Source organism: Ictidomys tridecemlineatus, chromosome 7, assembly GCF_052094955.1.
Source record: "Ictidomys tridecemlineatus isolate mIctTri1 chromosome 7, mIctTri1.hap1, whole genome shotgun sequence".
NCBI classification, from domain to species: Eukaryota; Metazoa; Chordata; class Mammalia; order Rodentia; family Sciuridae; genus Ictidomys; species Ictidomys tridecemlineatus.
This window is the reverse complement of record NC_135483.1, coordinates 28,956,926-28,965,804: the sequence shown is the minus strand read 5'-3', so window position 1 is coordinate 28,965,804 and position 8,879 is coordinate 28,956,926.

The window sequence follows — 8,879 nt, the reverse complement described above, 5'->3', positions numbered from 1 at the left end:
CAGATTGAAAAATAAAATGTCCTTATTTGCAGATAATATTATCTACATGGGAAGTCTCAAGAAATCTCCAAGAATGTACTATAATAAGTAGATTTAATAAAATCATAAATTCAAGATTAATACCCCAAACTTAATTTCTGTGTGCTAGCAATGTATACAAAATTTTATAATCACTCAAAAAATTATACTTTGTATAAATTTAACAAAACACAGGATCTAATTGCCAAAAACTATAAATGATTACCCCCATGTTTGACTGAATTAGAAATACTATGCACACTTAATTGTAATTTATTTATCAAACTATACTTTCAGAAATAATTTAACTCCACTTCCTCACTTAGTTTCCTGATAAAAGAAATTGGAAAGTCATTGCAAAAATCTAGTCTGCATATCATCAACAATACTGTAATGCTGCCATGAAAATCACCTATATGCCACAAAAATGATAGGGAAAAAACCCTACCTAACAATTTGACTACTTTTAGAATATAAGCTAGAGGAATTCATAGTAGCCTCAGAATATTCCCCCCAACTATCAGGACCTAGAAAGATCTAATAAGTGATTCTCACAGTATGGCCACTTGGAAACTTAGAATTACAAATTTTGGGGTCCCCAACCCTAGGACCATGGAATGAGGATGGGGTCCAGCAATTTGTTTTAAATGGGTATTCCTAAGGCTCACCAAAATTGGAGAACTATTGGTGTACACTAGACTCAGTTTTGGAAAACAGATTGAAAGAAGCAAATGATTCCATAGAGATCAGAAAGTACCTTTGTTCCTTGTATTGTGTTTGTAACATTCTTTGTGTTTTGCCCTCTTCTGCTTTGTATGTTTCCCCCACTTTGTCCCATTCGATTTATTTCTACAATCCCATTCTTCCTGAATGCCATAATAAAGAACTGAGGTATACTTCTTTTGTGTTTTTAATAGGATATTTTTGTCGATGTGATTTTAAAATTAGCATATGAGTTGAATTATTACTATTTCACTTCTCATAAGTCAAGCCTAATTCTTTTGATTTATATGAGTAGCCATCAATAGCTTTTTTAAAAACTATATTTTTAAAAGAAGAGAATAAAGATGAGTAAGTGATCTTTAAAAAGAGAAAAAGTACCTATATATTTGTATACATATGTTCATATGTGCACTATACATATCTGTGTGTACCTATGATTGTATATATACATAGTATAAATGCAAATTTGTGTTTATTTTGTACCCAATTGTAATAACCATAAAGGGGGATAGAAGATATATAAGCTTTATATTATATCATAGCAAAGCAAGAATTAATATTGATTTCTATACTCGTTGTTTCTTAATATTAAAAAAACTGACTAATAATTAAATTTAGGTGCCTCCCAAATTAAATTAACACATTGAAACAACCACTTTTGTTTACAAGTGAATGAATTACAATAGGGTAAAGTACATATCTACTATTCAATGTAATAAAATTAAAAAATAAGATTATACAACTCAATTTCAAGACTTTAGATCCCCCAAAACTATTCTACCTCAACAAACTGCTGCCAACAGCAATAAGCTTAGGATATTAATCTTGCAGGTAAGTCACTACTGGGACAACGTCTCTCTGCAGAAATCTAAGTAATGATCAACCTTTCAAAGACAGAATGGATTAGAAATGAAAATAAATCTGAACTCATGCTCAACTGACTTGAGAGATACATTACTAAGAATTTCCTTTTCTTATTAATTCAGTTCTTTTTCTAGTCAACAACTATTACATGAAAACATGGGTAAGAATTATGTGAAATGATGAGTTTATCGCATCCTTTGAAAACCTTAGGAAATAATGTGTGCTGTCAACATGACATCCATTTAAAATCATTGAAAGTTTCCAGAGTGGTAACTATAGCCAATGGTTTCCAGAGTGGGGCTCAAATGACAACTGATTTTAGATCTAGTTTCATGATACTGGTCTACCTGTCATACTCAGTAGGTCAGAGAGGGTCAGAGACAATACAGCCCCATAGGTTGATAATTCCCAAATGACTGGGGAAAAAAAAAAAAAAAGGCCTGCTTGCATATAAATATGGCCACCATTCTTGTGAGAGGAACCTAAGTTGAGTGATTCCAAATGAAACATTTGAAGAAACACTATATAAAATCGTCTTACTAAAAAGAACTTCACATGGCACCATATAAATGAATTGTAATATCATTGGGAAGTAGACATGGTGTCAAACAAATAGTTGCATCCCCAGTGACAATCAAGAGCCAGAGCTGCCCTTGCAAACAGCCCACATGGTGTCAGAAACTGGTTAGTGTGCGAGGGTCATCTGACAGATATACTGTTGTCTTTATATGTAAACAGGATAATTTTCAAATAGTAATGAGATGTATATTTGGAAATGACACCAATGCCTACACAAATGTAGTCTTACAAATGTTAGAGGGAATTTTTTAATATGTGAAAGTTAAAGATGTCAAAGTAGTTGAATACAATGCTGTTTCTTTTCATTTGGCACTGTTAAAATGTTTCTTCTGCATGCAACTCATTTCCCACACGTAAATATTCACTAATGTAAACAAACTCACAATCTTTTGTGGCTTTTATTTAGATTAATAGATTTAAACTTACATATAATTTTCTATTAACAAATCTCAGATGTCAGTGGACTGGTTGCTCTATTTATAGTTTCAACAGTTGTTGATTAGAAATAATAAAAAGCTTGATCAATTTTGTGTTTCCTTCTACAAACTTGTAGAAGTACGCCACCTAGAGTTTTAAAAATTTTTAATGATTAAAAACTTCAGGTTGTGTAGATGTTATGTAAAAATTTTTAAAAAGCCACATTTTAATCAAAATCATGCCAAATATTAGAATAATTATTGAATTTGTTATATATGTAATCTTTATTTTTATTGGTAGCTTTCTTAATATCACTATAAAAGAAATATTCTATTTTTGTTAGTTGTTTCAATTTAAGTACTTCAGCCAGTATACCCATTTGAGATAACAAATCAAGTTCACAAGTTATAGTTTTTTAAAGCCTGATTCTGTAGCATTAGGACAAATTTTAATGTTATTACCAACTTCAAAAATTAGGAAAAGATATTATATACACAAACACACAATGCACATTAACCTTAGCATGCTCAATGGATTTTTACATTTTAATAGTAGATGACATAGCCATCTAGTAAGCCATCTAGAGATTTGCATACTGGTACCATATTTGTATACATAGCATGTAATATTTTTCAAATGCTTATAAAATATAAATAAAAAATCTTTTATTTGGCCTCATGGCTTTTCAAGTAGGCATTTTCAGGTACGTACATTTATTTTGGAGGAAAAAATAGGGAGAACTGGTTTTCAAATTCATCCACTGACCTAAATATCTTTACTGAGAATAAGTAAAATGTTGAGGCCTTCCCAGGCTTCTTCAACTGGGCGATGCTAAAAAGCATTACCATGTCATAATGCTTGTGATAGGGAAAATTTCATAAAAATTAATACACATCTTTCTGAATTTAAAAGCAGAGTTGCTTTTAGAGATCAAGATCTTCAATATTAACTTTGCTTTAAAAGATTATTTTCTTTCCTAATTTTTGTATCCATTGAAATATAATACTTGGAATTTTTATTTAGGATGTTCAGATTTGGGAGCAATTGGAGACAAATGATGTTTCTTATAACTTGGTCTATAAGAGCAGTTCTTTAATGAAATACTGCTTTGACTTGTTAGTGTCCTGTATTAATGATTTCTACAGAGTAGAGGAAAAAAAATCCTGGAGATTTTATTTTCCTCTACAGTATCTAACATATATTAGCCCTACAGTGGATGTTTATGAATATTTGTTGATTTCATATTTTGTCTCCATGCCAAGTGATGTCAGTGAGAAGTGTCATGGAGCTGCTAAACTTTAACACTCAAATTAAATTATCAGAATATGAATTTGATTAGCAAAGTTTGAAAGTTGTTTGTAGATTTCTTTAAATTGAATATGGCAAATTTTATTTAAGGCTCAGCAGGAACTCCTTGATAGCAGTTACATATTGCAGAAGTTCAGAATGAAAGATTTATGAAATTTCCCAATCCACTATGAATATGAACCAGACAGAAAACTTACTCATTGAGTTACAGTAAATGTCAGTGCTAAAAAACCAAAAACTTATTTTCAATTATAAGGAATGTATACTCTTTAGTTATAAGATTGTCTCAAGCTTTAAAATATGTGACCCAGAATATCTTCTAGTTGCTATGGGGAGTTCTGTTATTCGTCAATGTAGGGTTTCCTACTTGGCAACACCATGTATTTATGATGGCATCTGTGTTTGCTGGTTGTTGCATTTGCAGTGGAATTTGTATTTCGGCCAGTTGAAGAGAGAGGGGAAAAGAAAGCAAATTAAACTTGACTTCTTGGCAATGAAGCAGTAGCTTCTTGTTACTTGCATCCATATATTCCAAGAACACCAAATGCAACTGCAGTGTGTTCCCTAGTTATTCCATGTGTAACTGGTTTGTAGTGTAATAAGCTTTTATAACAATATTAAGAACGCAAAATTAAAAACTAAATAGCATGCCTCATCAGTTGACATGCCACCTTTTTTTTTTTTTCAGTTCTTTGTTTTTGTGGTGCCAGGACTTGAACCTGGGTCCTTGTGCATTCCTGGCAGACACTCTACCACTGAACCACACCATAGAAGAATAAAAACTCTCAGTTTGTAATCAGCCAACAATTTTCCAGTAGGTCAATAGGAGTGAATCTTCATTGTTTACTAAATTAATATGTTTATGATATGTATCTCAAATGAAGATGCAATTGAAAGCTGGAGGGTTTTGTAAAGACTTGTGGAGAAGAGAAGATAATGCTAAGTGAAGTTGCCAATCCCCAAAATCCAAATACTGATATAAGGAGGCTGATTCATAGTGGGATAAGGAGGGGGAGCATGGGAGGAATAGAGGAACTCTAGATAGGGAAGAGGAGTGGGAAAGGAAGGGAGGGGGCATGGGGTTAGAAATGATGGTGGAATGTGATGACATTATTATTCAAAGTACATGTATGAAGACACGATTCGGTATGAATATACTTTATATAAAACCAGAGATATGAAAAATTGTGCTCTATAAGTGTAATAAGAATTGTAATGCATTCTGTCATATATAAATTATTAAGTTATAAAGGATGTCTATGTAATTTTAATTTAATTTAAATACCTGGTACACAATATCATTATTCCTATTTTAAAAATGTGGAACTAGGAATTATTTTTATAAACTATAAATGGACAAAGCATACATTTAAGCATTGATGATCAGAAGAAAAATAAAAGTTAAGGCAGGGTAGATAATGGCTACAAGAAGAGTGATAATTTATTTAATCTTCCATTTAATACTTTCAAAGTTACATTAAAGATTCTTAAAATTTTCTTTTTACCTTTAAAAAGATGTTTTATTTAGCAACCCATATTTTCTGTGGAGGTGAATATTTGTCTAAATTTGAGTGTTGCTTTCTAAGTTTTAAGAAATCTGTTAAAAATCATCATGTTAATCCAGTTTTTCTTAAATTCTGTCTGTTCATATGAAATGTGCTTTCTAAACTACATATGCATAGAGCTGCTCAATCTAAGTTGGAGATGGCTACTTTTTGATGGTGAAATGATAGAATTTTAGGTTTCTTCCTTGCACTTTGATATACTTTCTAAACTGAACATGCATTTCTTTCTAAAAAAATAAAGACATGATTTTTTTTAAGTTGGACACAATACCTTTAATTTTATTTATTTATTTTTATGTGGTGCTGAGGATCAAACCCAGGGCCCCGCATGTGCTAGGCAAGCTTTAGACTGCTGAGCCACAACTCCAGCCTCAGACATGATTCTTAAAATTGAAAAATTTCATGCAGCTACTGTTCTGAGGAATAATATATTTTGGGAACCACTGATGTAGGTCATTATTTCCCAACCTTTTGGATGAATGATCTCTTTCACAACAATGCATGGTCTTGCCAACTCAAGAATTTAGAAGATTATTTTCCAATGTTTCTATGGCATATTAATAAGGAAATTTTAGCAAAAATGTTTTCAGAATTATTATATTTTATTCTCAGATGACAACATAAGAGACAATGCTGTTAATTGTTAGTTTAGTTCCACAAATGTGTTGTAAATGTGGCTTTTACTCCCAGTTCAAATCAAGTTGGGTATAATTGTCATTGTAGTTTATTTTATTATTTCTTGAGGTCTAAGAAATATTGGTACATTTTTAAAGAATTATGAAGAGACAAACGAATGGGTCTAAGGAATATCATTTAAAATAAATTTACATAATTACATTTGTACTCCTCACTAACATATATTTCAACTTTTTTGTTATCTTTCATCAACCATTGACTGATTATCTGTATAAATTAGGTATTAAGAAATCTAAAATGGGTGATCTAAAACTAAGTAATGATTAATACCTTGCTTGCAGTGAAGACCAGCAGTTCTCTGTTGAGCCTTAAACAGACAGTAACTGCACCTGGAGCACTTTAGGCTGATTTCTAATAATCATCCTCATTCTTACTCTGCTTACACTCTCAGACTCTCCAAATGTTCCATTTGAAATGAATATATTTTTTAAAAACTTACTTACATTTTTAAAAAAAGTACTGAAATAGATACAATTAGCAAATTTAACATCATCTTTAAGAAGAACTTTGTAAACCTTGAGGATTACTATTTGTGAAATGATGAAATAGGGGAGCTAAGGAAGGCATAAACTTCCATATAATTCTTAAGGAAAAGAGAATATGGAAAGGAGAGAAGAAAGGTAAGAGCTTGTTAGAATTGAAGAAAACAGCTGTGAAGTAAGAAGAACTAAAGATACCTAATAATTACTGAGTCTACATTAAATCTATCAGGGAGAACAACTAAAATAAGACCTCAGAAAAGATGGCCAGAATTGCCAGAGTTTTTGGAGGACAAGTTTCATCATACAGAAGAGGCAAAGCCACATTCTGTGACATTCAGAAGACATGTTTGTCTTTCACATTGGAATTGTGCCTTATGCTTCAAGTGTGTGCTAAGGCTTAGCACAGGGTTTTGCCTAGAACAGGCACCAGACTGTGATCTTGATAGTGCATGACTGATATTGATTACAGATTAAAATGGTCTTGAAATAATCAATTTAGGCCTTAATGAATAAAGACCCAGAGGACAAAGGCACTCTGAGGGGTGATCCACAGGACTTATGATTTGAAAATGGTATTAAATTAAGGCAATATAGGTGTTTTCAACAGATGAATGGATTTTAAAAAGTAATGTGTATACACAATGGAATATTATCCATAAAGAAGAATAAAATTATGGCATTTGCTAGTAAATGAATGGAACTGGAGAATATCATGCTAAGTGAAATAAGCCAGTCCCCAAAAATCAAAGGCCAGATGTTTTCTCTGATATGTAGATGTAACTCACAACAAGGGTTGGTTGGGAAGGGAAGAATGGAAGTCCATTGGATTAGACAAAGGAGACTGAAGGGAAGGGAGGGAGAGAGGAATCGGAAGGACACTAAAATGAATCTGACATAATTTCCTATGTTCATATATGATATACACAACCAAGGTAACTGTATCATGTACAATCACAAGAATAGGATCCTAATTAGAATAAGTTATACTTCATGTATGCATAATATGCCAAAATACATTCTCCTGTCATGTATATTTAAAAAGAATAAATAAAATTAATAAATAAAAATAAATAAAAAAACAGAATGAACTTCCAGACTAAAAGAAAAAGATGAAAAAAGATGAAAAACAAAGATGCATGGCAAATAGGTCATCTGGATCTGCCTCTAGAGTCTAAGATTGTACTTCCCACCTCTCCCATATTCTAGTCTTTCCTATTATAGCCAATGTGAGTCAAGACCAGTGAAAAATAGTAATTTAAATATTATTTTTCTGTCTTAAATTTATGACAACTTAAAACTCTGAAGAATTTCTTATATAAAAAATGTACTAATGCTAGTATTTTTAATATGATGAAGAAAAAGCAGTATAATTCAATGCATATTTATGAATTTTTTAAAAGTCAATAAAAATGAGCAAAGTATATGGATACATAACTCACAGAAGAAGGTACTTAGCCAAACTCAATTTAATAAATATTCATTGAATAAAAAGCAGGTTGTGGTAGGAATTTGAAAGAAGAAATGGAAAGTAGCCAGATTATCAATAGCCTTGTATGTCATACTATAGAGCTTGGACTCAGTCCTGTAAGTGATGGAAATCTACTAAAGCATTGTCCACACTGAAGTAACATTATCTTATTAGCCCTATAGTTGGTGTACTGAAAACAGACTTGAGCTGGCAGAGAAAGTTTATAGGCAGAGCAGTCTACATGAGAAAATACTGGAATTGTGGTAGGGATCAAAAGAGAGAAATGGGCAGATTTGAGAATCATTAAAACTTAAAACATGTAAGATTTGTTGATGAACTAGATGTAGTAGGTGAGAAAGAGCATGAAATCTAGTAAAAAAAAATCTGTTTATCAGACTGTCTCAATGATGTAATGTTTTATAGGAAATAGATAAATAATACGTGCACTTATTATAAGATTTTAAAATCATGCTTGAAGTCTACTTTAACAAATTCTAAATGCACTTGTCTTTTTAAATTGAAGCTACAAGGAGTTCTAAAGTTTTATATTAGTCAATTAGTTATATAGGAGATACCATTCATCCTCCATACTAAAATCAGAACTAAGATAAAATTCACATAATTTAAAAAAAATAACTTGGAAGAGAAAATGTTTATTAATATATCTATAACAAAGAATAGACATTGAAAAAGTATTTCCCTTCAATGTGATTGAAAATAATGTTAGATTCAGTTCTGGCCTTTAGATTCAGTTCTGGA